Here is a 25,587-nt window from a genome sequence, read left to right as displayed (position 1 = left end):
CCCTAGATATAATTTTTTTCTTTAGGTGCCCCCATGGTACAATAAGGAGGTAGAAGAGCTTAGTGCAACTACAGAAATACGCCCGCATCCTGCCAGAATTATTCAAAATTATAGGCAACAAGTTATTTTCATTTATTTGATATTTTTTTGTTAGTTTTTAAAATGAGTCAAATAGCGCGAAAGATGAATGAAATGTCTGGATATTGTGGAGAAACCCTAATATTCAACTCAAGTTTTGTCAAAAATATTAAAAATGTTCAATAAGCAAAACCAATTGTTGCTTGTTTGAAAAGTCTCTTTGACTCTTACTATGTCCAGTACAGAGTTGCATTTTCCTAGTTTCATTGAAGTTGAGCAACTTTTCTTATTATTATATTATTTTGTAAAATATTTTTTGGGCACTTTTAAATCCAACTCAACGTTTGCTACTATCAACAATCCGCTAATTATTTTTAGAAGAAAAATCCTTCCATGTGTTTTAAACACAACGTTTATATGACATCATTTTAATGAAATTGCAAAAAAATCACTCCCTAATGCTTAAATAAACATATTTCATGTTATCTATTTATCTCATTGTCCGATAACTCTCCCTTGCCTTGGAACTTGCCGTGTGAACCACCCTTAATTTTAGGCACGCAGTGACGCGATGCCATATTACACAATTCGCGCTCACCTTACATACAATTGCTGACGATTGCAAAAATTAGTATAACAGGGGCTATCATCATGTGATGAGTTACAGTCGAAAAAGCAAGAAGCATTTCATAGATTTTTTTTATGCGGTGGGCAACATTATAGGTTATTTCTTGTGTAAAAAGAAAGAATAACAATAACTTTAAACAATCCCCCAAAACGAAGCTATGTATAAAGTGAGGCAATAACTTGTAAAACGCGCATAAACCTATCAATAGCTCAAGCAAGTGGTTAAGAAAAAATAAATGAAAATATCGTGCCGTGTGTGTTTAGCGATAAGTTTCTGCCGCAAAAGTGAAAAAGAAAGAGGGGGTAAAGAAAGAAAGAAGCAAGAAATTCGAGATGAGTGCAAAAAATATACAAAATATATAAACGGTGTATAGAAATGTGAGATATAGAATTAATGTGTTGATATTAACGTTGAAATGGAATGATTGATATTCCGTTGGAAGACTTGAAGAAGAAGTGTAAAAATTTGAGAATTGTTTTAATTCCCCCTCTGGAAAAAAGTCGAAAAAAGAATGTGTTCTGTTGCGTATACGATTGCTGTTTTACATTTATAATTTATGCTTAAAAATAAACGTTTATTCGCATTTTTCTTTATTACCACCTGCGCCTGCCATCAATTTACTACCAAATTTTCATTATCAAATTTCCATCATCAGGTAAGCAAAGCCAGGAAGCTGTTTCCTTTTTTTTATTATTATTTTCCATTGGCCAAGTGTGTGTGTTGGGCAAAACATTGTAGATTTGTGCGTTTCAACCAGCCATGGCATGGCACGGCATATGTATGTAGATTTATAAATAAATAATCACAAAAATATAGTTGTGTCCATATTTGTAAATGACATCCATTCACACACATGTGTATGCTACGTTTGTTTTTGCTGTTGTTTTTGGAGCTTTAGGAGACATGCAATAATGAGAGGTCTCCGAGTGTCCATGAAGTGAAAAAGATAATGTTTATCATTGTTGATTTAATGTTGTGGAATTTTTTCAAATATTTGTTAAACAAAAGTGATAAAATTTTTAGAAAAAAAAAGAAAATATTCCATGTGATAGATGAGTGTGCAATGCAGTTATGTTGCGAAATTATGTGATATTTCTAGAATAGTGTTGGTAAACAGTTTTTTTTCTCCCTTTCTCTCTCTCAATGTAAACATTGATGACTCAAGCCGTCCGGCCATACATCAAATTTGTTCTCAATTTAAATTATTGAGAGAATACGAAATTAAATTTAATGACAGGAATAATCAGTAATTTTATTACAATAATTGTTATGTATTTGCGATTAAATGTGATAGTGATAATAGGTTATTGTCTAATTCTTAAGTTGTTGTAAATAACATTTTGTTATTGATTGGACAATGTTATAGTTCCAGTCAACTCTTCAACATGGTATTAAGTAAATTCAACTACCATTCAGTCATACTGTGTCGGGCTCTGGTCCAAAATTTATTAACTAGGACCCGGGATCCAGATTTTGACCCGATATTTAAAAAAATCTAAGAGTTTTTACTAAACTAGAGTTGTTCCCTCCTTTGTTCTTTTACGAAGAAGACACCGATTTTAATCGAAAATTTGTGTTCTACGACGAAGCTAATTTTTGGCTCAATGGCTATGTAACTGCAGAATTGGTGATTTTGGAGGGAAGACCAGCCTGAAGCATTGCAATTAATACAGGAAAATTCACTGTTTGGTGCAGTTTATGGTTCGTTGGCATCATTGGACCGGACTTCTTCAACGATCGCAACGTAACTGATACAAGAGCTTGACTAGCATGACTCGTGATTCTAACAATGAACGGTGCCTCATAAAACAATGGATATATTAGAAAGAGAGTTCGGTGAACATTTTATTTTACATTCGAAAACGACCCTTGACTTCTTAGGTAGGCCTCTCCGGCCTTCTCCGTGACTACTTTGAGAACAATCCCGCTGTTCTTAGTGAAGTATTTCAGCCTTCTCCGTGACTACTTTGGAAACCATCCCCCTGTTCTTAGTGAAGGAAATCAGCACACGCCGTTTCCGAACGTTCCCAATGCCTCTCATTTTTCACCCCAGACGACGCAAGGGGCGACGGTATGGATCGCATACACATTATGATCCGCACCATGATGGGTTATCAGCAGACCAGTACTAAGACCAGCATTCTACTTATCAGTCAGTTTCAGGATCTCCTTAAACTCCCTAAAAGGAGGTGGAATCCACACCGAAACCTTAATTCCGCATGGGATTTCCTACTTCCCAATGGCAGAAATTGGGAAAATATAAAGATTCCTTATTTTTACAGGTAATTGCCCTGGCATAGTCTGCAGCTGGGCTAATTCGTACATTCATCTGTTCGACCTTATCTGATAAGTATATATACCGGATCTTTCCGTCGATCAGCAGCCAATTGGGGTCAAACTGATCAACGACCCCTACGCTAATGTCATCCGATGACATCTGTTGTGCAGATGGATGATCCTACTTCGGTTTTGGATCGAAAGATTACCGACAAGATCAGCCTTCCCCTTCCTATTTGTCGCCACTGAAGCAAACGATACGGACCGTCTCGTCAAACTGATCAACGACCCCTACGCTAATGTCATCCGATGACATCTGTTGTGCAGATGGATGATTCTGCTTCGGTTTTGGATCGAAGGATTACCGACAAGATCAGCTTTCGCCTTCCTATTAGTGTGTCACCTTTGTCGCCACTGAAGTATACGAGACGGACCGTCTGTGCTTTCACAATTTTTTCGCTCTGGATTGCTGCTCCACATCCTAATCACATCCTATTCACAGCCACTGGCTGAGACGAGGATTTGGTCGCCATATTTGCTGCTTCCTTTGGCGAGATAGGCAACTCAGGAGATAAGAGATCGTTATGTCCACTTGCTGTAGCCTTGATTAATCTACTGTCGGGCAGAACCAATTTCGAGGTTTTAGCAGGCTTCGATTTCTTTAATTAATAATTACCCTGACTTTCTTAAAGACTCTAGCACGGCCAATCCACACATTCATCGAATCTTCCCGTTGATCAGCAGCTAATGATTTTCGCTTATGTACCCATAGGGGTCAGCCTGATCAATGACCGCAACCGGAGACATCTGTTGAGCAGATTCGTTTCGAAGGATTTCGTCACCTTTGATGCAACTACATTTAGCGAGATTGGCAACTCCGGCGACAAGAGACCTTAATGCCTACTTGCTGTAGGCTTCGTTGAGATAGTTTCTGCGCTGTCCACCCATTGTTTTACCACTTTCTCCGTTCTAATGGGCTGCGTTGATGAATCAACTGAGGGTCTCGGTAGAGCCATTTTCGAGCTTTTTGCAGGCATTGATTTCCTCTTCTTCCTCGTAGCTTTTTGAATGGTCTGCGGTTCCTTAGATTTAAACTCGGCTTGCATTCCTTTACTTGGAGGGTGCTACCTCGGGCTCAATGGCACTTTAGAGGCCTTTTTGAAGGTTCGTACCACATTTCCAGATGGGTAGGAGTTTTCCGCAATCGTCGCTTTTTTTTTAGGCCTCGACTGGTTCCACCACTGTTCTGCGTGTGAGGATCCTGCTTTGGGGAGTTCCCTTATTGTTGCGTTAGGATACTTCCTCTCGAACTTCCTAACATACTGGGTAGGAGAAAATGAGATTTAGATCCTATGCTCTAGCCAATATCTTTTTTCTCAATTGAAGGTGGGGTTTTAGTAGTCAAATTGCCTCTCCATTTGAAACTTGTGGGCAGTATGTTGCGGTAACTCCTTTTTATACCCTCAGCCATAGGGTTGCGGTAACCCCTTTTTATACCCTCAGCCATATGATTTTTCGGAATTTGAGTGTTATGAGAGGGCTGTTATCGAAATAACTGTTGTAGACCCTAGATCTCTTTGGACCAAATCCGTTTCGAGACATTTGGAATCGATCTAGCAATGTCCGTCCGCCCGTCTGACTGTCTGGCTGGTGAGCACGATAACTCACGAAGGGAGTATCCGATTTGAACCAAGCTTGATACATTGTAATATTATTGCCAAACATAGATCGAGTTCAGAGATGGGCAGTATCGCTCCTCGCCTTAAAAAATTGAAGATTTCAAAGAAAATATTTTACTGCACAGTGGGTGAAAGAATAATCCGACTTTGCCCAACTTTGCAAATCCTAATATTTGCATTGGCGCTAAAGTGCGAAAATGGACAATATCGGTCCACTCCATCCAGTTCCTCCCACAGAAAAGCCACAATTTTGAATAATTATAACTTCTAGAATGTGATGTAAGAGTCCGATTGTATTCCAATTACATGCATCACAATATTTTTATTAATCCAAGGTCTGCTGTGAAGATGCTTCACTCCTTCTAGTACCTACCCATAAATTTTGAATATCCATGAAGCTCATAAAACGCGAAATCAAAACCCATGTGCACTGTTCTTCCACGACCACGACATGAATGTGGAAATGTCACTACGATAACAGATTTCCTTTATGATCTTGAAAAAATTGGGTCTGTTCCAGAACTGCAGGAATGTAAAAGTTTTTGCAACAATAACCGAATTTCCCTTTATGATATTTAAACAATATTTCGAAACTAGTAGATTGCAGAACGGAGCCATAAATTTCAATGAATTGTTACATTCCAAAATCCCAATTAAAAACCCCGTTCCAGTTCTTTGAAAACTTTCTTCAAAATACTTTAGAGAACTTTTTAGCTGACACTGTAAAATACCATGGTTAGACTTATGACCATAATTGTAAGGTTTGTTTTTTGTCCCATCAGCAGTTAACTAACTGGTTCAGTTCTCTCACTCTCTGGCTCTCTTCTACCTTTGGTAATTTAAGTCAAAATAAAAGTAAGATTTATGTGAACGAAACAAAAAAAAAAAGTTGCGTATGCTGGCAAAAAAAAACACACAATTGCTGACTGACTACTTGTATTGTCACATTTTGTGTTTTTTTATTATTTTGTTTAATACCAAGCTCTTCGAGGGCAGAGAGAGAGAGAGAGAGAGAGAGAGGAGGTGAATACTGTAATGTAAACGTAAAGTACTTAATTTTTTTTTTGGTATTGTAGTGGTGGATAATTGTTGTATAGCTCTGTCGCTGCTCGCTTGACGTCTGACTTTGCCTGTAGCTTAATTTTGGAATACCTTCCTACGTTTTTTGAAATTTTAATTCTTTTTTTTACATTTCATATGTGACCAGCATATGCAAAATGAACAAAATGTAATTTTCAATGAATATTGGTTGATTTTGTTTGGGTTTTTTTCGTATAACTTTGTTGAGGAACAAAAATGACAAAAAAAAAAATGACCGATGATTAATTAATATTAGCTATGTGTGTCGGTGTCAAAAATTACAAAAGAAGAGCGAGCTCGCTCACTCACTATGAGCTATGTGTGTTCAGAATTTAATGGACTTAACCAACCTGACAATAACAATTCCACACGAGATTAAGTTAATGACTTGTGCTTTTGGGTTCGTGTGAACTTTGCCAAACTTTGGATAAAAGGAAAAAAAATTAGAAATTAATTCTTTTGAAAAAAACCGGATATTTTCTATGGAATTATTTTCTTTGCCAAAAATCGGAACCTTTCGACGGGTTGTACAGAAGTAAAATTTGAAGTGCAATTTGTTCTATTTTTTCTGAAAATACGAAACAAGTACAGAAAACGACAAAGAATTTAACTTTTTTGCAATTGTTTTTTTTTTTCTATAAGAAAAAAATTATTTAAAAAGGTGGCAATATACAGGGTGAGATGAAAAAACTGCAGCCAAATTTAGACGGAAGAAAACAGCAACATCAGCAGAAATGGTTCGAAAAGTAAAGAAACGACTTGATCGAAACCCGCGTCGCAGTGGCCGAAAAATGGCTTGTGAGCTGAACATATCGCAATATTCCATTCGGCAAATATTGAAAAATGAGCTCGAAGTAAAGCCATTGAAATTCCAAAAAGTGTAAGAACTTACACCGCAACAGAAAGAAAATAGACTCAAAAGGGCTTGGCCGAAAGTGGTGAACTGCCGAATTTGGTTTTTTCCGTCTCCGATGAGAAAACATTTGTTGCCCAGCAGTTTGAAAACAAACAAAATTATCGTGTTACTTGCCAAAGAGGTCAGCTGAAAATGTGCAACTTCGGTTGACCATCAGAAATTAAGCGCCGGGCATGGTGATGATGTGGGCCGCCATAACAGCCGATGGTCGCTCTCTGCTCGTATTAATCGACAGTGAAATCAGAATAAATGCCGAATATTATCGGGAAAAAATTCTGGAGGGTGTATTAAAGTCTAGGGCACGCAAACATTTTGCCGCAGACCTTGAACATTCGAACAGGACTCAGCATGCGCCACCTAAGAATCGGTACAAAATGAGTTCCTCGCTTCATTTCCAGCGCACAATGGCCACCAAAATCTCCGGATACCCATCCGTTGGACTATTGTGTCTGGAGTCTTTTGGAAAGCAAGGTTGGGCCGTTTTAATTGGCCGTTTAGAGGTCATAATTCGTGCTTTCATTTAATAAAAGTAAAAAAAGTAGAAATTATTGGCGTTTGACTTTGTTGCAGTTGCAGGGAGATACCACAAGGAATGGTCCGATATCTACCATCTTAATAACACATCATGTGTTGATGGAAATATTGAGATGTGCCAAGTCTCAATGGAATCGGATGTTAATTTCACGTTTCGTGGGCTTCGTGGATATTCAAAATTTGGACACATTGTGGAGGACGTATCAGAAGGAGAGGACCGATATATTCCATTTTCACATAAGATATTGTGTTTGTGAAAAGATTGGAATGTGCGAAATTTGAAGGGAATCGCATGCTTATTTCTCATTTTATGAGATTTATAATTATTCCAAATTTTGACCCTTTGTGGGGGGAGGTACTAGAAGGAATGGTCCGATCTGTACCATCTTTATAACAGATCTCGTGTTTATGGAAATATTGAGATGTGCCAAGTCTGAATGGAATCGGATGTTAATTTTGCGTTTTATGAACTTCATGGATATTCAAAAAACTTACCCTTTGTGGGGAAGGTAGCAGAAGGTGTGGACTCATATATCCCATCTTCACAGCAAATTTAGTGTTAGTAGAAATAATGGGATGTGTGAAACATGAAAAGAATCGGATGTTTATTTCGGATGTTAAGATCATTTTGGTTATTCTGAACATTGACCCTTTGTGAGGGAGGTGCCAGAAAAAATGGTCCGATCTCTATCATCTTTATAACAGATCTTGTGTTGATGGAAATATTGAGATGTGCCAAGTCTCAATGGAATCGGATGTTAATTTCGCGTTTCGTGGGCTTCGTGGATATTCAAAATTTTGACACATTGTGGAGGACGTACCAGAAGGAAAGGTCCGATATATCCCATCTTCACAGCAGATCTTGTATTAGTAGAAACAATGAGATGTGGGAAATATGAAGAGGACGGGATGTTTTTCTTCGGATTTTATAATCGTTTTGGTTATTTCAAACTTTGACCCTTTGTAAGAGAGGTACCAGAAGGAATGGTCCGATCTCTACCATTTTTATAACAGATCTTGTGTTGATGGATATATTGAGATGTACCAAGTCTGAACGGAATCAGATGTTAATTTCGCGATTCATGAGCTTCGTGGATATTCAAAACTTTGACCCTTTGAGGGGCAGGTGCCAGAAGGAAAGGACCGATATATTCCATTTTCACATAAGATATTGTATTAGTAAATATATTTAAATGTGCGAAATTTGAAGGGAACCGAATGCTTATTTCGCATTTTTGAGATTTATAATTATTCCAGATTTTAAATCTTTGTGGGGGAGGTACCTAAAGGAATGGTTCGATCTTGACCATCTTTATAACCAATATATTCCATCTTCGCACCAGACCTTGGTTCAATAAAAAAATTGTGATGTGTGTAATTGGAAGACAACCGGATGCTTATTTCGGATTTTTTAATCGTTTTTGTTATTCAAAACTTTGACCCTTTGTGTGGGAGGTATCAGAAGGAGTGGACCGGTATATTCCATCTTCACACTAGAACTTGGTTTAATAAAAATATTGGGATGTGGGTAATTTAAAGACAGTCGGAGTCTTACATCACTTTTTATAAGAGTTATAATTATTCAAAATTTTGAACTTTGCGGAGGAGGTTCTTGATGGAGTGGACCGATATTGTCCATTTTCTCACCCGAGCTAGCACTGATGCAAATATTAAAATTTACAAAGTTAGAGCAAAATCGGATTATCCTTTCCCCTTCTGTAAAGAAAAATATATGGCTGAGGTAACAGAAGGAGTGGTCCAATATTGTCCATCTCTGAACTCGATCTAAGTTTTATAATAATACTATGATGTTCCAAGTTTAGACCCAATCGGATACTCCCTTCGAGAGTTATCATGGGCACCAGCCAGGCAGACGGACGAATATCGCTAGATCGACTCCAAATGCCCTGAAACGGATTTGGTCCAAAGAGACCTAGAGTGTCTAAAATCGTTGAGGCACGTTTTGTCCGTTTCAGATGATATATATACCCTCTCTAGCCATATGGCTGAGTGTATAAAGGGTGGACGTTTACATTTTCCCAGCTGCACCTACATTTTATGGAGTCAGATATCTAGATATCTATCATTTCCAAAATGCTACAACCTCAATGTCATAATCTCAGTGCCACCAGATAAATGCATATCAGATAGTAATGTGGCAAAAAATAGAAAATTCATAAATTTTCATCATTCGAATAAAACTTAAATATATTTCGTTCAAGTTTATGGGGGCGTATGAGTGTTGTTAACGTTATACGCCTAGGTGGCGTATACGTATTAATCAGTTTGTTAAGGAGGGGAGTGGTTTTATATTATGAATACGCACCATCAGCATTTTGAACGATGTTGTCGATGATGAGTATTAATAATTTCCAATTCATTTAGTTTTGCAAAATTTTGAAAGAAAAAAATGAAAATGAAGCAAAACTAGAACACCATCCACATTCTTGACCCAGTGATGTCAACAAACATTTATGCTGTGTTCAGATATTCAGTTCTGATATGGCAAGTTGACAAGTTTTTTTTTTTTGCTGGGTTCTTGAAAATGTGTGACGCACTTTTTTGAAAAGATGTGCAAAAGTGTTTTTTTTTTCTTTTTTTTTACAAATTTATTCAAACCTCATATCATTAAAAATTAAATAAATTTTATCCATATCATTTTGGTGATTTTGATATACACTATTAATAAATTGTACATCCACAAACATATATCAAACATTTTTTTTGGAGGTAGTAACGATGTTATTTATGTTCGGCATATTTTACATTTTGCTAAATATAATTTCCACATTTCGTCACTATTGCCTTCAATTTTTTATTCTTCTAAGCAAAAAACACGTGCTTTTTTGTGTTAGATCCCCAACAACAACAAAATATATTCCATATTTTTTTGTTAAGAATTGTCGTCAAGAAGAGATTTTTTGCTATTTTCGAACATTTTTTATATGAATGAGTGAAATTTTTTTTAGGAGTCAATTGAATAAAATTTCAAATTTGGCGGAATTTTTTTCCTGAATGATTTTAATTTAATAAAAATAGAAAAGAATCCGAAAAAATTGACCTAGTTCTATAAATTAATATATTTAAATGGAGAAAATAGGTCGATAAAACAGTAGGGAAGATTCAAAAGTCGGGCGGGGTCGACTATATGATACCTTACACCACTGTGCATATTTAACATAAGATTTTTTTGAAGTAGATCATACCACCTATCACCATTTGACTTTAGAGCAGTTATAGTTTGGTTTCAGGAGGCAAATCCAATTCTGAATGGATTTTCACTAAATTTAACTAACATTGCTGTCGAGTGCATGATACCACTTCGAGAAGGATTAAACAAGTAAAAAAGCTGTAAGTTCGGCCGGGCCGAACTTTTAATACTCTCCACCATTTGGAACGAATTTTGCAATTCTCAAAAACAATAAAATCCATTAAAAATTCTGTTAAAATCTTTAAAATACCGAATGTAGCTATTATATTAGGGTCTATACGACGACATGAACGTGCGAACATTTGTCATAAGCCTTTACAATATTCAAATGCGAAACTTAAAAAAATCGCTTATAATGTCGATAAAATCTAAATACCGAACATCGGGAGGTACTGTTATATGGGGGCACTACGAAGACCTGCACTGACAATTTTCTGTCATAGGCTGTAGTATCCATTACGAACTTCAAATTTCAAATTTGAAACAATTCCGGTGAAAAATGTCGCTCAAATCATCAAAATACCGAATATCGGGAGGTACTGTTATATGGGGGCTCTACGAAGAGGTGGGCCTGCACAGACAATTTTCTGTCTTAGGCTGTAGTATCCATTACGAACTTCAAATACGAAATTTGAAACAATTCTGGTGAAAAATGTCGCTCAAATCATCAAAATACCGAATATTGGGAGGTACCGTTAAATGGGGGCTATACCAAAACGTGGACCTACATGGCCCATTTTCAATACTAAAAGTCCTGCAGACATAATATACATTTGAGCAAAATTTTATCAATCTACTTCAATTCGTTCGGAAGCTAGAGTGATTTCCACAGACGGACATCGCTAAATCGACATAGAATTTTATGCTGATTATGAATATATATATATACTTCATCGGGTCTACGACGAATATTTAGGGATGTTACAAACGGAATGACAAAGTTAATATACCCGCCTTTCCTGGAGGGTATAAAAATATATATCGGGGCCGAGTTCCACAAAATGGAAGCGTACGTCCCGAAATTCACTCCATTTAGGCTGATATTAGACATTATTTGAACAATAAACCTGAAATCGGATTAAGAATATATATGGGAGCTATATCCAAATCTGAACGGATGTGCCAAAATTCAGGTAAGTTAGACTGATATTGGCTATTTGGTGCACAATTAACCCGAAATCTGTTGAAGATATATATGGGAGCGTCGGTCCGTGCGTCCGTCTGTCTGGCTGGCTGGTGCGCACGATGACTCTTGAAGGGAGTATCTGATTTGGTCCAAACTTGATACGTCGTAATTGTAATATCAAACTTAGATGGAGTTCGAAGATGGGCAATATCGGTCCACTCCATCAAGTACCTCCCCCACAAGGGGTCAAAATTATGAATAATTATAACTTTTATAAAATGTGATGTAAGATTCCGATTGTTTTCAAATTTCACACATTCCAATATAAATATTAACCCAAGGTCTTGTGTTAAGATGGGCAATATCGGTCCACGCCTTCTGGTTCTCTCCCACAAAAAATTGAAATTTAAAAAAATATATATTTTATTGCACAGAGTGATAATCCGACTTTGCTCGAATTTTGCAAATCCTAATATTTGCATCAGTACTAGATAAGGTGCGAAAATGGACAATATCGGTCCACTCCATCAAGTACCTCCCCCACAAGGGGTCAAAATTATGAATAATTACAACTCTCATAAAATGTGATGGAAGATTCCGATTGTTTTCAAATTTCACACATCCCAATATTTATATTAACCCAAGGTCTGGTGTTAAGATGGGCAATATCGGTCCACGCCTTCTAGCACTTCCCCCACAAAAAGTCGAAATTTTAAAAAAAAAAATATTTTATTGCACAGAAAGAGAAGGAATAATCCGACTTTGCTCGAATTTTGCAAATCTTAATATTTACATCAGTACTAGAATAGGTGCGAAAATGGACAATGTCAGTCTACTTCATCAGGTACCTCCGCCACAAGAGGTCAACATTTTGAATAACCATGAAGCTCGTAAAACGCGAAATGAACATCCGATTCCATTCAGACTTGCCACATCTCAATATTTCCATCATCACAAGATCTTTTATAAAGATGGTAGAGATTGGACCATTCTTTCTGGTATCTCCCCCACTAAGGGTCAAATTTTCGAATAACCAAAACGATTATTAAATCCGAAATAAGCATCCGGTTCTCTTCATATTTCACACATCCCATAATTTCTACTAACACAAGATCTGCTGTAAAAATGGGATATATCGGTCCACTCCTTCTGCAACCTCCCTCGCAAAGTGTCAAAATTTTGAATATCCATGAAGCTTATAAAACGTGAAACTAACATCTGATTCCATTTAGACATGGCACATCTAAATATTTCTATCAAAACAAGATCTGTTATAAAGATGGTAGATATCGGACCATTCCTACTGGTACTTCCCCCACTAAGGGTCAAAGTTTCGAATAACCAAAACGATTTTAAAATCCGAAATAAGCATCCGGTTCTCTTTATATTTCACACATCCCATAATTTCTACTAACACAAGATCCGCTGTAAAAATGGGATATATCGGTCCATTCCTTCTGGTGCCTTCCCATCAAATAAACGCGAAGTTAACATCCGATTTCAAACAGTCTTGCTACATCTTAAAATCTCCATCTACACAACATCTGTTATGAGAATTCTAAAGATTGGACCGTTTCTTCTGGTACCTCCCCCACATAGGGTACAAGATTGTGAAAAAACCCTCAAAGGAATAAGCATCCTACTCTCTTCCAATTTCACACATACAAACTTTTTTGCTAACACAAGATCTGTTCTGAAGATGATATATATCTGCGAACCCCTTCTACCTCACCCACAAAACTTCACAATTTTCAAAACTTTAATTCACCATATTTAAACAGTTTCTAAAAATTATCTCATTTGAAGTGAAGGAAGTAGTCGATGTAGTCCAAACCTGGCATGTCGCAATATTTATATCATATTTATTAATGTCCGATGCGAAATGAACAACATAGGTCCATTCCTTCGGAACCTACCCCATTGAGGATCATACATTTGTATAATCATAAGAGAAGTGAAAATATATTTAAATAATCGAACATTGGTTGAGGGTATACATCTTTCGACAAAATCGGCTAATACGGCTGTTTTTAAAAAAAAATCATTTCACATTTTCATAGATCGAGAATTGATCCCCAGGCCTTTCATTACATTTTTTATTGAAATAATGAAACTTTTATTTGTTTTCTTTAATTAAAATTTTGAGATGTTAACGATTTTTTTGAATCTGCAAAAATGCCAGTTAACGAATCCCAAAACTGACGAAACCATCGCACAGTGGTCCAAGACGCCAATCTAGCTGGAAAAAAGTCATAACTTCTCTTCGGAAGCAGCTAGAAGTATGAAATTTTGGAATTATGTATTTCGTATTGAAAGCATTCTTTGTACCAAAAATGGGCGTTGTAGGTAAAATAGTCGTGGAAATTTTTATGGCATTTGAAAGTATATGAATGTTAATATATACAAAACAACATAAGAATATTAATATATATTTAAAATAATAATCATTTATTTAAATTATTCTACATCTTCCTGTATAAAAGGATCTAAAAGTAATGAAATATCTTCATCACCTAATAGTTCTTCATTTCGAGAGCTAACAAATGGCTTTGCTGAAAAAGATGAGATTAATGGATCTGATGACAGAAGCAAATAATTGAAAAGATCTTCCATTGTTTTTTCTCGTGACATTTTTCTAGTGTGATGTTCGCGAATAAATCTAAAATCTTTGTTTCGAGACTCTAGTGCTTCCTCCGACATCATTCCTATCGGTAGTGCCGCATTTTGAATTATGTCTGCGCCGTGAATCAAAATTTTGTGGACACTCGATGGCATATAGTACCATTCATACAGTTCTACGTATAGTTCCGCAGTATCCATCGCATATTTTCGGAAAGCTTCCACATTAATTGCATAACCAGATGACATAGTTCTCAAAATTATTCCTAGTCTTTTTATTAAACTTTCATTTACACCTGTTATTTGAGAAGCTAAGGAAGGTTGCTGAAAAAATTTTCTAGCGGTATTACCGTCATTTGTGCTTCCTTCTCCAGGCTTAGGAATATCAATAAGCAAATTCATTTCTGATTTCAGAGCGCTAATTATTTCTTCTTTTCTTTTCTTCTGTGAATCTTTATCGGACGCACTACGAGCTTGCCATTTTCTAATTTCAATTTTGTAAGATATATGCAATACACATTCCAGGCATCTTATCCACGCATGCAATGTCGATAACCCATATTCGTAAAGATTGGCCCTTACATTTAAGGCTTTAATTTCGTGCAGTTTGTTCATAATGGTTGGCGTTGCTCCACAAATACCACATCTTTGAGTAGAGGAATCGCTAAGAATTGAGAAAACCTTGCCATCAATCATTGTTAAATAAAACACATGTTTAACAATAACCGTTTTATCTTCAATGTTAGAAGCTGTTGACACTATTGCATTAATTTGATTTTGAATGTAATTAGTTTCATCTTGAATCAACGATTTTGTTTCCTTTTCAAAAATCAGTTTAATTGGCCTGCAAAAACGTGTAGATGATGGACGTGGGTTTTCCCATATGATATGGTTATCGTACTTTAGCTGCAAAGGTACCAAGCAAATTGCAAACAAATATTCATCTGTCTTACGGGAATCATTTGAACTAAAGTTTTGCTTATAGGTTGAGTGTCCACTGCTACCATCACATCCCCATTTATACGTCAAAGTCAATTCCGTATAATTGAATTCCTCTATGACCTCTTTTTGTAACTTTAAAATTCTACATGCAGTGTGATCCACTAAGTCCTGCAGAGGCACTTCTGCTGTTACATCGGATACCTTTATTCCATTACTTGGGTAGCACTTTTCTTTAGCTTCTAAAATTCTATGATATGATGGGTATATATCCGCGTTACGGATCTTAGCACCAGCACGCATCGCATTATAACTTGCTTTTGTATATTTTACATCGATAAACAGTCGTAATGCTTCGTCATCTGTATATGGTACTGGTTCCTTAGATTGTGCATTAACAATTTTTTTAATTTTAGTTGCTCTCGTTGGAGATTCATTTATGTTCTTTAGAATCGCGGCAGCATTCCTCTTGCCAGACTTATAAAGACTAACGCCAGCAGCGAAAACTAGTTTCTCAGGTGAACATTCACTAACTAAAGTTGACACTTCCAAACGCTTCCCTTTTTCAGATTTACCTGAAAAATCAGATCGAGGTCTACCAAAATTTGACGTTGACGGTTGGATCCCTAAATCCTCTGGAATTTTAATCACGTTTTCAGAAGGAAGACAAAATACTCCATTTAACCAAATTTTATTAGAGTCTTCAAAATATTTCTTTGATCTTTTTGCTTTTATCCACCTTTCGTTAATTGAATACGTTAATCTCCGTACAGCTAACTCAACTTTATTGCAATAATCTTCTGTTTTAGTTTTCTGTAAACCACTCTTAGCAAAAAAATAACTAATGACAGCTTTTGCCCTTTCTTTGCTTTCCATTTCGGCAATCCACACATTATATAGTTCTCTCCGTGTTATGGGTATGTTATCTATATATGTATATAAAAAGTTTACCGGTCAATAATTGCAGCTATTTCTTTTTTTCATCTAAAGTGGACACCACACAGATCAACAGGACACAATTCATTTCACGGGAATCCACGGGAATCCTATTTAAAAGTTACTCTAAAAACCATAAACTGCTAAATTTTGCTACACAAAACACATATTTCCTCTTACCAATTATTTTGCACACAGAACATTTAAATTCGACATTTATCTACAATATAGCTTAAACATACCTGACATGATGCAATGTAAAAAAAATTACGACAAAATTTTTTCTTCTATGATGTTACGAACAGTTCAAATGTGATGCTGGCAATCGACAGGCCTGCTAAAACAACAGTGATAATACAATAGTTCATTTCCAAAACATCATAACAAAGCAAATTAGAAAAAAAACAAAAAAACTGATATACAGTTATGAACAGTGGACTGTTATCTAATGATTACCAAACAAATTATGTGAACATTGAAACATAAAAAAATTGAGTTTTTTCCAGCTAGATTGGCATCTTGGACCACTGTGCATCGGCAAAATCTTTTTAGGCAATTAAATTTTTTTTTTGGAAATTTATATTTTTTTTTTGTCAATATTCAATTATTTGCAAAGTTTTTTTTTTGTTATATTCCGAGTTATACAATTGATCGGAATTGGGTTGTAGACGACGTCACTTAAAATGGCCAGACGAGCAACAATATCTGTCGCTTTAAATATCTCTGCTGACTTTTTTCTTTTAAATAAATTACATTGATAAAGGCTTGGTCCGAACAATCGACATTTAGTTTATTTAATAATGGCAGAAACTACAACAACAACAACGACAACAAAAACAATAACTAAACAAAGTCTCCTCTGATTTATTCATTTTAATTGAGGTAAATTAAAAATAATTCAATAACAAAAAATTGTTACGTTAAATGAATTTCAATGGGTGAAAGAGGGTGCAGGAGATGGGAGGATCGAATGAAAGCATCAACGTACGTTTTTTTTTGTCTGGCCGCAGGCCTTGGTGTGTTGGAGAGATGAATTTGAATCTATGGTGGGCCAGCCAATGTGGATCAGAGACGAATTTTTATTTTAGAAAAATGGAAGGCTTTCAATTTTTTTTCAAAAAAAAAAAAAAAAAAAAAAAAATATATATATATATATATATATATATACATATATATATATATATATATATATATACATATATATATATATACATATATATATATATATATATATATATATATATATATATATATATATATATATATATATATATATATATATATATATATATATATATATATATATATATATATATATATATATTAAAGTTCGGCTGAAGGTCAGTAAAACAAACCTTCAGCCGAACTGTCATAAAAAATATTAAAATCTACCAGGTCAACAATAAATAACAACATTAAAAATAAATAAATAAATAAAAATAATAATACTTATAATTAATAAAATAAAAAATAAGTATAAAAACAAATTAAAAAGTATCAGTCGGTTTTGCCGACATATTTTAACTTCTTTTATGATTATTCCTCTATGGAACCTCTAGGTTCCAAAGGAATCTGCCACCATTGTCCACTTCGTATCGAACCTAAATAAATATCATACAAATATAGCGACGTGTCAGGTTTGGACTAGAGGGTGAGATGAAAAAACTTCAACCAACTTCAGACGGCTGGCATTTCTAAGCCACACGTCCGACAGCTGTTAAAATTATTCCAGTGACAGCTGATTATATTGTTTACAAGCATACAAAAGCATTTCGGTGAGAATTTAACAGAAAAAAAGTTATTCGTGATGGAATTCAAGCGTGATGGAGTGATTTCTTTATATTTGGCTGGAAAACCACAAGTGGCTATCGTCAGAGCACTTCAGCATTTAAATGCGAATAAATCTTTTGTGTTTCGTACCATCGCTCGTTACTGTGATACCGATAGCGTAGCCCAACGTGAAGGAACTGAATGGAAGAAAACAGCAACACCAGCAGAAATGGTTCAAAAAGTCGCTGGTTGAAACACGCGTCGCAGTGGCCGAAAAATGGCTCGTAAGCTGAACATATCGCAATATTCTATTCGGCAAATATTGAAAAATGAGCTCGGGGTTAAGCCATTGAAATTCCAAAAAGTGCAAGAACTTACACCGCAAAAGAAAGAAAATAGACTCAAAAGAGCTAAAGAGTTGCTTCGTTTGGCCGAAAGTGGTGCAGTGCCGAATTTGGTTTTCTCCGTCTCCGATGAGAAAACATTGGTTGTCCAGAAGTTTGTAAACGAACAAAATGATCGTGTTTACTTGCCAAAGAGGTCAGCTGAAAATGTCCAGCTTCGGTTGGCCACCAGAACTCAAGCGCCGGCCATGGTGATGGTGTGGGCCGCCATAACAGCCGATGGTCGCTCTCCGCTCTTATTAATCGGCCGTGGCATCAGAATAAATGCCGAATATTATCGCGAAAATATTCGGGAGGGTGTATTAAAGCCTTGGGCAGGCAAACATTTTGGCCGCAGACCTTGGACATTCCAACAGGACTCAGCACCATCGCATTCAGCATGCGCCACCCAAGAATGGTTACAAAATGAGGTTCGCTTCATCTCCAGCGCACAATAGCCACCAATATCTCCGGATACCAATCCGTTGGTTATTGGTCTGGAGTATTTTGGAAGGCAAGGTTAGCACTAAAAAATACCAAAGTGTCGATCACCTTAAGCAAGCGCTTCGCCGGGAATGGGCCAAAATACCTCAGAGCAACATTCGGGCAGCGTGTGACGGTTTCATTGGCCGTTTGAAGGCCATAATTCGTGCCAAAGGGGACCAATTCGAACAAACCTAAACTTATTTTAAAATTTGATGCTATTTCCGACATTTTTGCTTTCATTCAAAAAATTTGGCATACTTATTTTCAGGTCCAATTTGATCGTACGTGCAAAATTCCATACTATTCGGGCTGATAATTACACGTTTGGTGCACAATAAAAGGCAAATCGGACGATTACCGATTATCTCCAATTTCAATAGGGTTCCTCCTTGGGCCAAACAAATGATCTGTGCAAAATAGGGATAGGGCAATAAATGCGACCTGTACTTTGTTTACAAAAATACATGGACAGACTGACATGGACAAAAGGAACTATGGGTCCATCTCGTTTCCTTTTGCCTGTTACAAACAAATGCCCAAAGACATAATACCCTGACCACCTAGTGGCGTAGGGTATAAAAATGATGCAATTTGTAAATGCGTTTGAATACCTGTCTTAACATGAAATTATAATTGTTTAATTCCTCTTTTGCATAAACGATTTTTTTTTAAATTCACTTTGAACGTCCGTGTGAACGTGACATTACTGTTATAATTAAAAACATTTTTTTCATTCCATTTTAACGCACGTGTTAACATGGCATTTCTCTTATAAATGAATGCATTTTTTAATTCCATTTCAACGTCCGTGTGAACATGACATAACATTTTTTCTAATTCCTCTTATGAATGAATAAACTTTTGCGTATTTTTTGGCTTATGTCATAACAGAAATCATTGACTTGTTTCCCTAAATAACACCAACCATATCTAACTTCCCATCTGCAATGGCCATAATCAATAACAAAATTTCCCAAAAATGTATAAAAGAGTATTTAAAGAGGTGCAATTACCTTAACCAAAAATACAAAAAATCAAACTTCCCCTCTATCGCGTGTGTGTGTGTGTGTTTTGGCTATTGGCGAACTAGAACTACTGTACATAGTTTTGACCCTAACCCATCCATCCATTTATTTGCATATAACATTTGGGGTTATACCCTCTTTTTGTTCATTGTTTGGTATGCCGATGCCGATGCCGCTGCGCCACCGCAATTACCGCAACTTGTTGGCTTCATTTTGAACGGCAGTATCAGCAGCACCAGCTATTCCATGCCAATTTAACGTAACCAAAATCGTTCCATGCATACCAAAATTAAATTGTAACCTTGAAAACTTTCAAATAACTAACTACCAGTGTCTCGAACATCAACCGACAAACCAACGAACCTAGCGACCTACCTACCTACCTATCTGCCTATAGACCCAATCCAAAAAAAAAAAAAAAAAAATCCGCCACAAAAACGTTTAGTAGTCAGAGAGTAAGTTGTTGTAGCATTCAGTGCTTGTCACATTCGGGTTCATTTAGCCGCTGCGTGCGTGTGTGTGTGTGCATGGGTGTGAGAGAGTCTTCTGTTTTACATGGCGAACAAAACGTTTTGACTACAAACGACAAATAACGGCTCAAAACGTATGGGCCGGGGGTAGTAAATTGTTTTTCATTACCGACCCAGTAGATTTTGCCAGTTATCAGTCTGGCAGTCAGTTAGTCAGTCAGTTTTACTGGTGGGTGGTTGTTGCCTGGTTGCTCTTTCAATTGTTGCGGAGGAGGAGTGTTTTTTTTTTGTTCTGTGGCTCATCATCAATTGTTTGTGCGGTAGTTTAACTGTGGGTATCCTGGCCCTGCGTAATTGCTGTTTCACTGCCAAAAACAACAGCAACAATAACATTAAAATATTATTATTGCAATAGCGCGCAAAAATAGCATCGCGTGTAACCACCGATTTTTCATTATCGTAACGTTATTTATATGCCATTCAGTGAGTGAGTGTGTGTGCGTCCTATGGAAATATCTCCATTCAAATATGGGAGCCTTGCGTGTATTTTAGTGTGTGCGTGTTTGTGTGAATGTGCGAACGCTTGCCAGAACTTTTCCTATATTGAACAAAAAAAAAAAAAAAAAAAAAAACAAGTAAAAAAGCTATAAGTTCGGCCAGGCCGAACTTTGAATACCCTTCACCATTTGGAACGAATTTGGCAATTTTCAAAAAAAAAAAAAAAATAAAATCCGCTAAAAATTCTGTTAAAATCTTAAAAATACCGAATGTAGCCGTTAAAATAGGATCTATACGACGACCTGGACTTGCATAGGCAACCTTTGTGATAAGCCATTACAATATTCAAATGCCAAACTTGAAAAAAATCGTCGAAATACCGAATATTGGGAGGTACCCTTACGTGGGGGCTATACGAAGACGTGGACCTGCCCGGACAATATTCTGCCATAGGCTGTATAATCTATTGCGAACTTCAAATAACAAATTTGAAACAATTCGGGTGAATAATGCCGCTACAGTAATCAAATACCGAATATCGGGAGGTACCCTTCTATGGTGGCTATACGAAGACGAGGACCTGCATAGACAATTTTCTGTCATAGGCTAAAGTATCCATTACGAACTTCAAATACCAAATTTGAAACAAGTCCGGTGACTCATGTCGCTAAAATCATCGAAATACCGAATATCGGGAGGTACCGGAGGCTATACGAAGACGTGGACCTGCACAAACAAGTTTTTGCCATAGGCTGTAGTATCCATTACGAACTTCAAATACTAAATATGAAACAATTCCAGTGACTCATGTCGCTAAAATCATCAAAATATCGAGTATCGGAGATACTGTTATATGGGGGCTATACGAAGACATGGACCTGCACAGACAATTTTTTGTCATAGGCTGTAGTATACATTACGAACTTCAAATATCAAATGTGAAACAATTGCGGTCAATAATGTCGCTAAAATCATCAAAATACCGAATATCTGGAGGTACCCTTATATGGGGGCTATGCGAAGGCGTCAACCTGCACAGGCTGTAGTATCCATTACGAATTTCAAATACCAAATTTGAAATATTTCCGGTGAATAATGTCGCCAAAATCATCAAAATACCGAAAATAGGGAGGTGTCGTTATAAGGGGGGTTATATGAAGGCGTATACCTGCACAGACAATTTTCTGCCGTATGCTGTAGTATCCATTACGAACTTCAAATACGAAATTTGAAACAATTCCGGTGAATAATGTCTCTACAATCATCAAAATATCGAATATCGGGAGGTACCCCTATATGGGGGCTATACGAAGACGTGGACAGACAATTTTCCGTCATAGGCTTTAGTATCTATTAAGAACTTCAAATACCAAATTTGAACAAAATTCCGGTGAATAATGTGGCTAAAATCATCAAAATACCGAATATCGAGAGGTACCCTTATATGGGGGCTATACGAAGACGTGAACCTGCATAGACAATTTTCTGTCAGATTCTGTAGTATCCATTTCGAACTTCAAATATCAAATTTGAAATAATTCCGGTGAATAATGTCGCTACAATCATCAAAATACCGAGTATCGGAGATACTGTTATATAGGGACTATACGAAGACGTGGACCTGCACGTACAATTTTCTGTTATAGGCTGTAATATCCATTACGAACTTCAAATATCAAATTTGAAACATTTTCGGTAAATAATGTCGCTAAAATCATCAAAATACCGAATATCGGGAGGTACCATTATATAGGGGCTATACGAAGACGTGGACCTGCACAGACAATTTTCCAGCAGGGACAATTTTCTGTCATAGGCTGTAGTATCCATTTCGAAATTCAAATACCAAATTTGAAACAATTCCGGTGAATAATGTCGCTAAAATCGCCAAGATACCGAAAATAGGGAGGTACTCTTATGTGGGGCCTATACCAAAAGGTGGTCCTACATGGCTTATTTTCAATACCAAAAGCCCTACAGACATAATATACATTTGAGTAAAATTTTATCAACCTACTTGATTACGTTCGGAAGCTAGAGTGACGGACGGACGGACATCTAGAAATCGATAAAGAATTTTATGCTGATCATATTTTGTGGGGCCCAAAATGTATATTTCGAGGTGTTACAAACTGTAAGACAAACTCAATATACCCTCCATACTATGATGGAGGGTATAACAAAACAAAATTACCTTCAAAACCCATCAAACTTTTTTCTACCAAACTGCGAATTTTCTCTTCCGAAGTTTTATCAATATTTTTGTTTACTTTTTTATTGTTGTTGTTGTTGCTGCTGTTATTGCTGGTTTCAGTGTCATATAATCCTTCACATTTTTCGCCCATGGCAGTGCTTCTTTTTGTCTTCCCAATGAAAAAACAATAACAACAACAACGTTCAAATGAAAATTACTCCAAATCAAATGGTTAAGTTTTAGTTTCGTCTTACATTAGGAACACCAAGGTGAAATTCAAAACGCATCGCTGAATACCAAAAAAATATTTTTAATATTTTTCAAAAAAAATTGTTTTTGGTGATAAATTTTTGAAAATCGAAAAAGTGAAAAATTTGATACAAAATTATGCTGCTCAAGAATCTGCTGTGCCAGTGAAAACGTTTTTTAGAAATCTGAATCATACGGATCATATCGAAGCGTGTAAGTCTTTTTATTTTTTCTCTTTATTTCTTCTTTTTGTTATTTCAAATGTTATTGAACCCCATCCAATAAGTTGGATTCACATTACAAAAATAACAAAAAATGATTAATTATTGTAAAGTGACAATTCTCAATATCTGCAGAGTATTTAGTTAAGTAAACATAATTGGAATTATGAATCAAGTCTAGTCTATCATTGTGTGGTCTGATACCTTTAAAAAAGTGTTATTATCGATAACAATAAATCGAACTCTATCATCTGCTCTGTTTTAAAACTGTAAAAAATAGAAAAAATTGGGAAGAACATTTCATGAAAAACTTGAAAAACCTTTTGATGATCTGCATAAAATCACATTCTGTGTCGATTTATGCATGTCCGTCTGTCCATGTATTTTTGTAAACAAAGTACAAATCGCAATTATTGCCCGATCCAGATGAAAATTTGCACAAGTCATACGTTTGACCCAAGGACGAACCCTATTGAAATTGGGGACAATCGGTCAAAATTTAGATATAGCTCCCATATATATCTTCGTCCGCTTTGCCTTTTATTGTTTGCCAAATGTGTAATATTAGTACAAATAGGCTGGAATTTGGCACATACAACCAAATTCAGTCTAGAAATGAGTATTTATCGAAACCGGTTCAGATATAGCTATATCACCCCATATATATTGTTCATCAGATTTGATATTTTTGTCCTCCGCAGCCGTAATATGCACTCTGTAACAACGATATTTTGGGAAATCTATCAAATACAGCACAGCACAATGCCTTTGCCAAATTTTATTGAGATCGGTTCAGCTCGCATCGGATATAGCTCGCGGGTGAGTTAAAAAAACTCCTGCAACAAAGTCAAATGCCATCATTTTCATTTTTTTTTTTTAAATTTTATTGAATGAAAGCAAAAAAATGTCGGAAATAGCATCAAATTTTAGAATAAGTTTAGAATTGTTCGAATTGGTCATCTTTATATAGCCTCCAAACTGCCAATGAAACCGTCACACCCTGCCCGAATGTTGCTTTGCGGTATTTTGGTCCATTTCCGGGCGAAGCGCTTGATTGAGGTGAACGACACTTTGGTATTTTTTGTGTCAGCCTTGCTTTCCAAAATACTCCAGACACAATAGTCCAACGGATTGGTATCCGGAGATTTTGGTGGCCATCGTTTGAGCTGGAAATGGAGCGAGGAACCTCATTTTGTACCGATTCTTGGGTGGCGTGTGCTGAGTGCGATGGCGCTGAGTCCTGTTGGTATGTCCAAGATCTGCGGCCAAAATGTTTGCGTGGCCAAGGCTTTAATGCACCCTCCAGAATATTTTAGCGATAATATTGGGCATTAATTCTGATGCCACGGTCGATTAATACGAGCGGAGAGCGACCATCGGTTGTTATGACGGCCCACACAATCGCCATGACCGGCGCTTGAGTTCTGGTGGCCAACCAAAGCTGTGCAGATTTTCAGCTGACCTCTTTGGCAAGTAAACACGATCATTTTGTTTGTTTACAAACTGTTGGACAACGAATGTTTACTCATCGGAGACTGAGAAAACTAAATTCGGTAGTTCACAACTTTCGGCCAAGCGAAGCATCTCTTTAGCTCTTTTGAGTCTATTTTCTTTTTGTTGCGGTATAAGTTCTTGCACTTTCTGCAATTTCAATGGCTATACCCCGAGCTCAGTTTAGCCCATTAAATATTTGCCAAATGGAATATTGTGATATGTTCAGCTCACAAGCCATTTTTCGGCCACTTCGCTTCTTTACTTTTCGAACCATTTCTGCTGTTTTCTTCCGTCCACTTCCTTGACGTCGGGCTACGCTACCAGTGCCAGTATCACGGTAACGAGCGATGGTACGAGACACAAAAGATTTATTCACATTTAAATGCTGATGCTGAGTGCTCTAACGATAGCCACTTGTGGTTTTCCAGACAAATATAAAGAAATCACAGTATCACGCTTAATTTCCATCACGAATAACTTTTGTTCTGGAAAATTCTCACCAAAATGTTTTTTTACGCTTGTAAACAATATAATGAGCTGTCACTGGAATAATTTTAACAGCTGTCGGACGAGAGGCTTCGAAATAACAGCAGTCTGAAATTGGTTGCAGTTTTTTCATCTCACCATGTATGTTTGTTGTGCAACCCTAAATTACTTAATTTTCTAAGAGAACAAAGACATTTATACGTTGCTCACTCACGAAAGACTCTCTGCAACAACGTTGAAAAATGCTCTTTCTCTCACAAATAACAGAATTTATGAAAAACAAGTAAA

At 36.4% G+C, this 25,587-nt stretch overlaps 1 protein-coding gene across 2 annotated transcripts in view; it reads left to right on the top strand.

Annotated features, from left to right (window-relative positions):
* Positions 1–726: 726 nt before the first annotated feature.
* The window catches only part of LOC101890874 (zinc transporter foi), a 47,560-nt gene continuing 22,699 nt past the window's right edge, over positions 727–25,587 (top strand). Inside the window, exon 1 of one of the 2 annotated variants that reach the window (XM_059119633.1) lies at positions 727–1,361. The gene's annotated coding sequence lies outside the window, so the exon portion shown is untranslated. Of the gene's footprint in view, positions 1,362–23,139; positions 23,312–25,587 lie in introns of those variants that run through there. The other variant, XM_005179220.4, reaches the window with a different exon arrangement.

The sequence above is a fragment of the Musca domestica genome, unplaced genomic scaffold (genome assembly GCF_030504385.1).
Source record: "Musca domestica strain aabys unplaced genomic scaffold, Musca_domestica.polishedcontigs.V.1.1 15, whole genome shotgun sequence".
In the NCBI taxonomy this organism is placed as follows: Eukaryota; Metazoa; Arthropoda; class Insecta; order Diptera; family Muscidae; genus Musca; species Musca domestica.
This window is presented reverse-complemented; position numbering and strand designations above follow the sequence as displayed.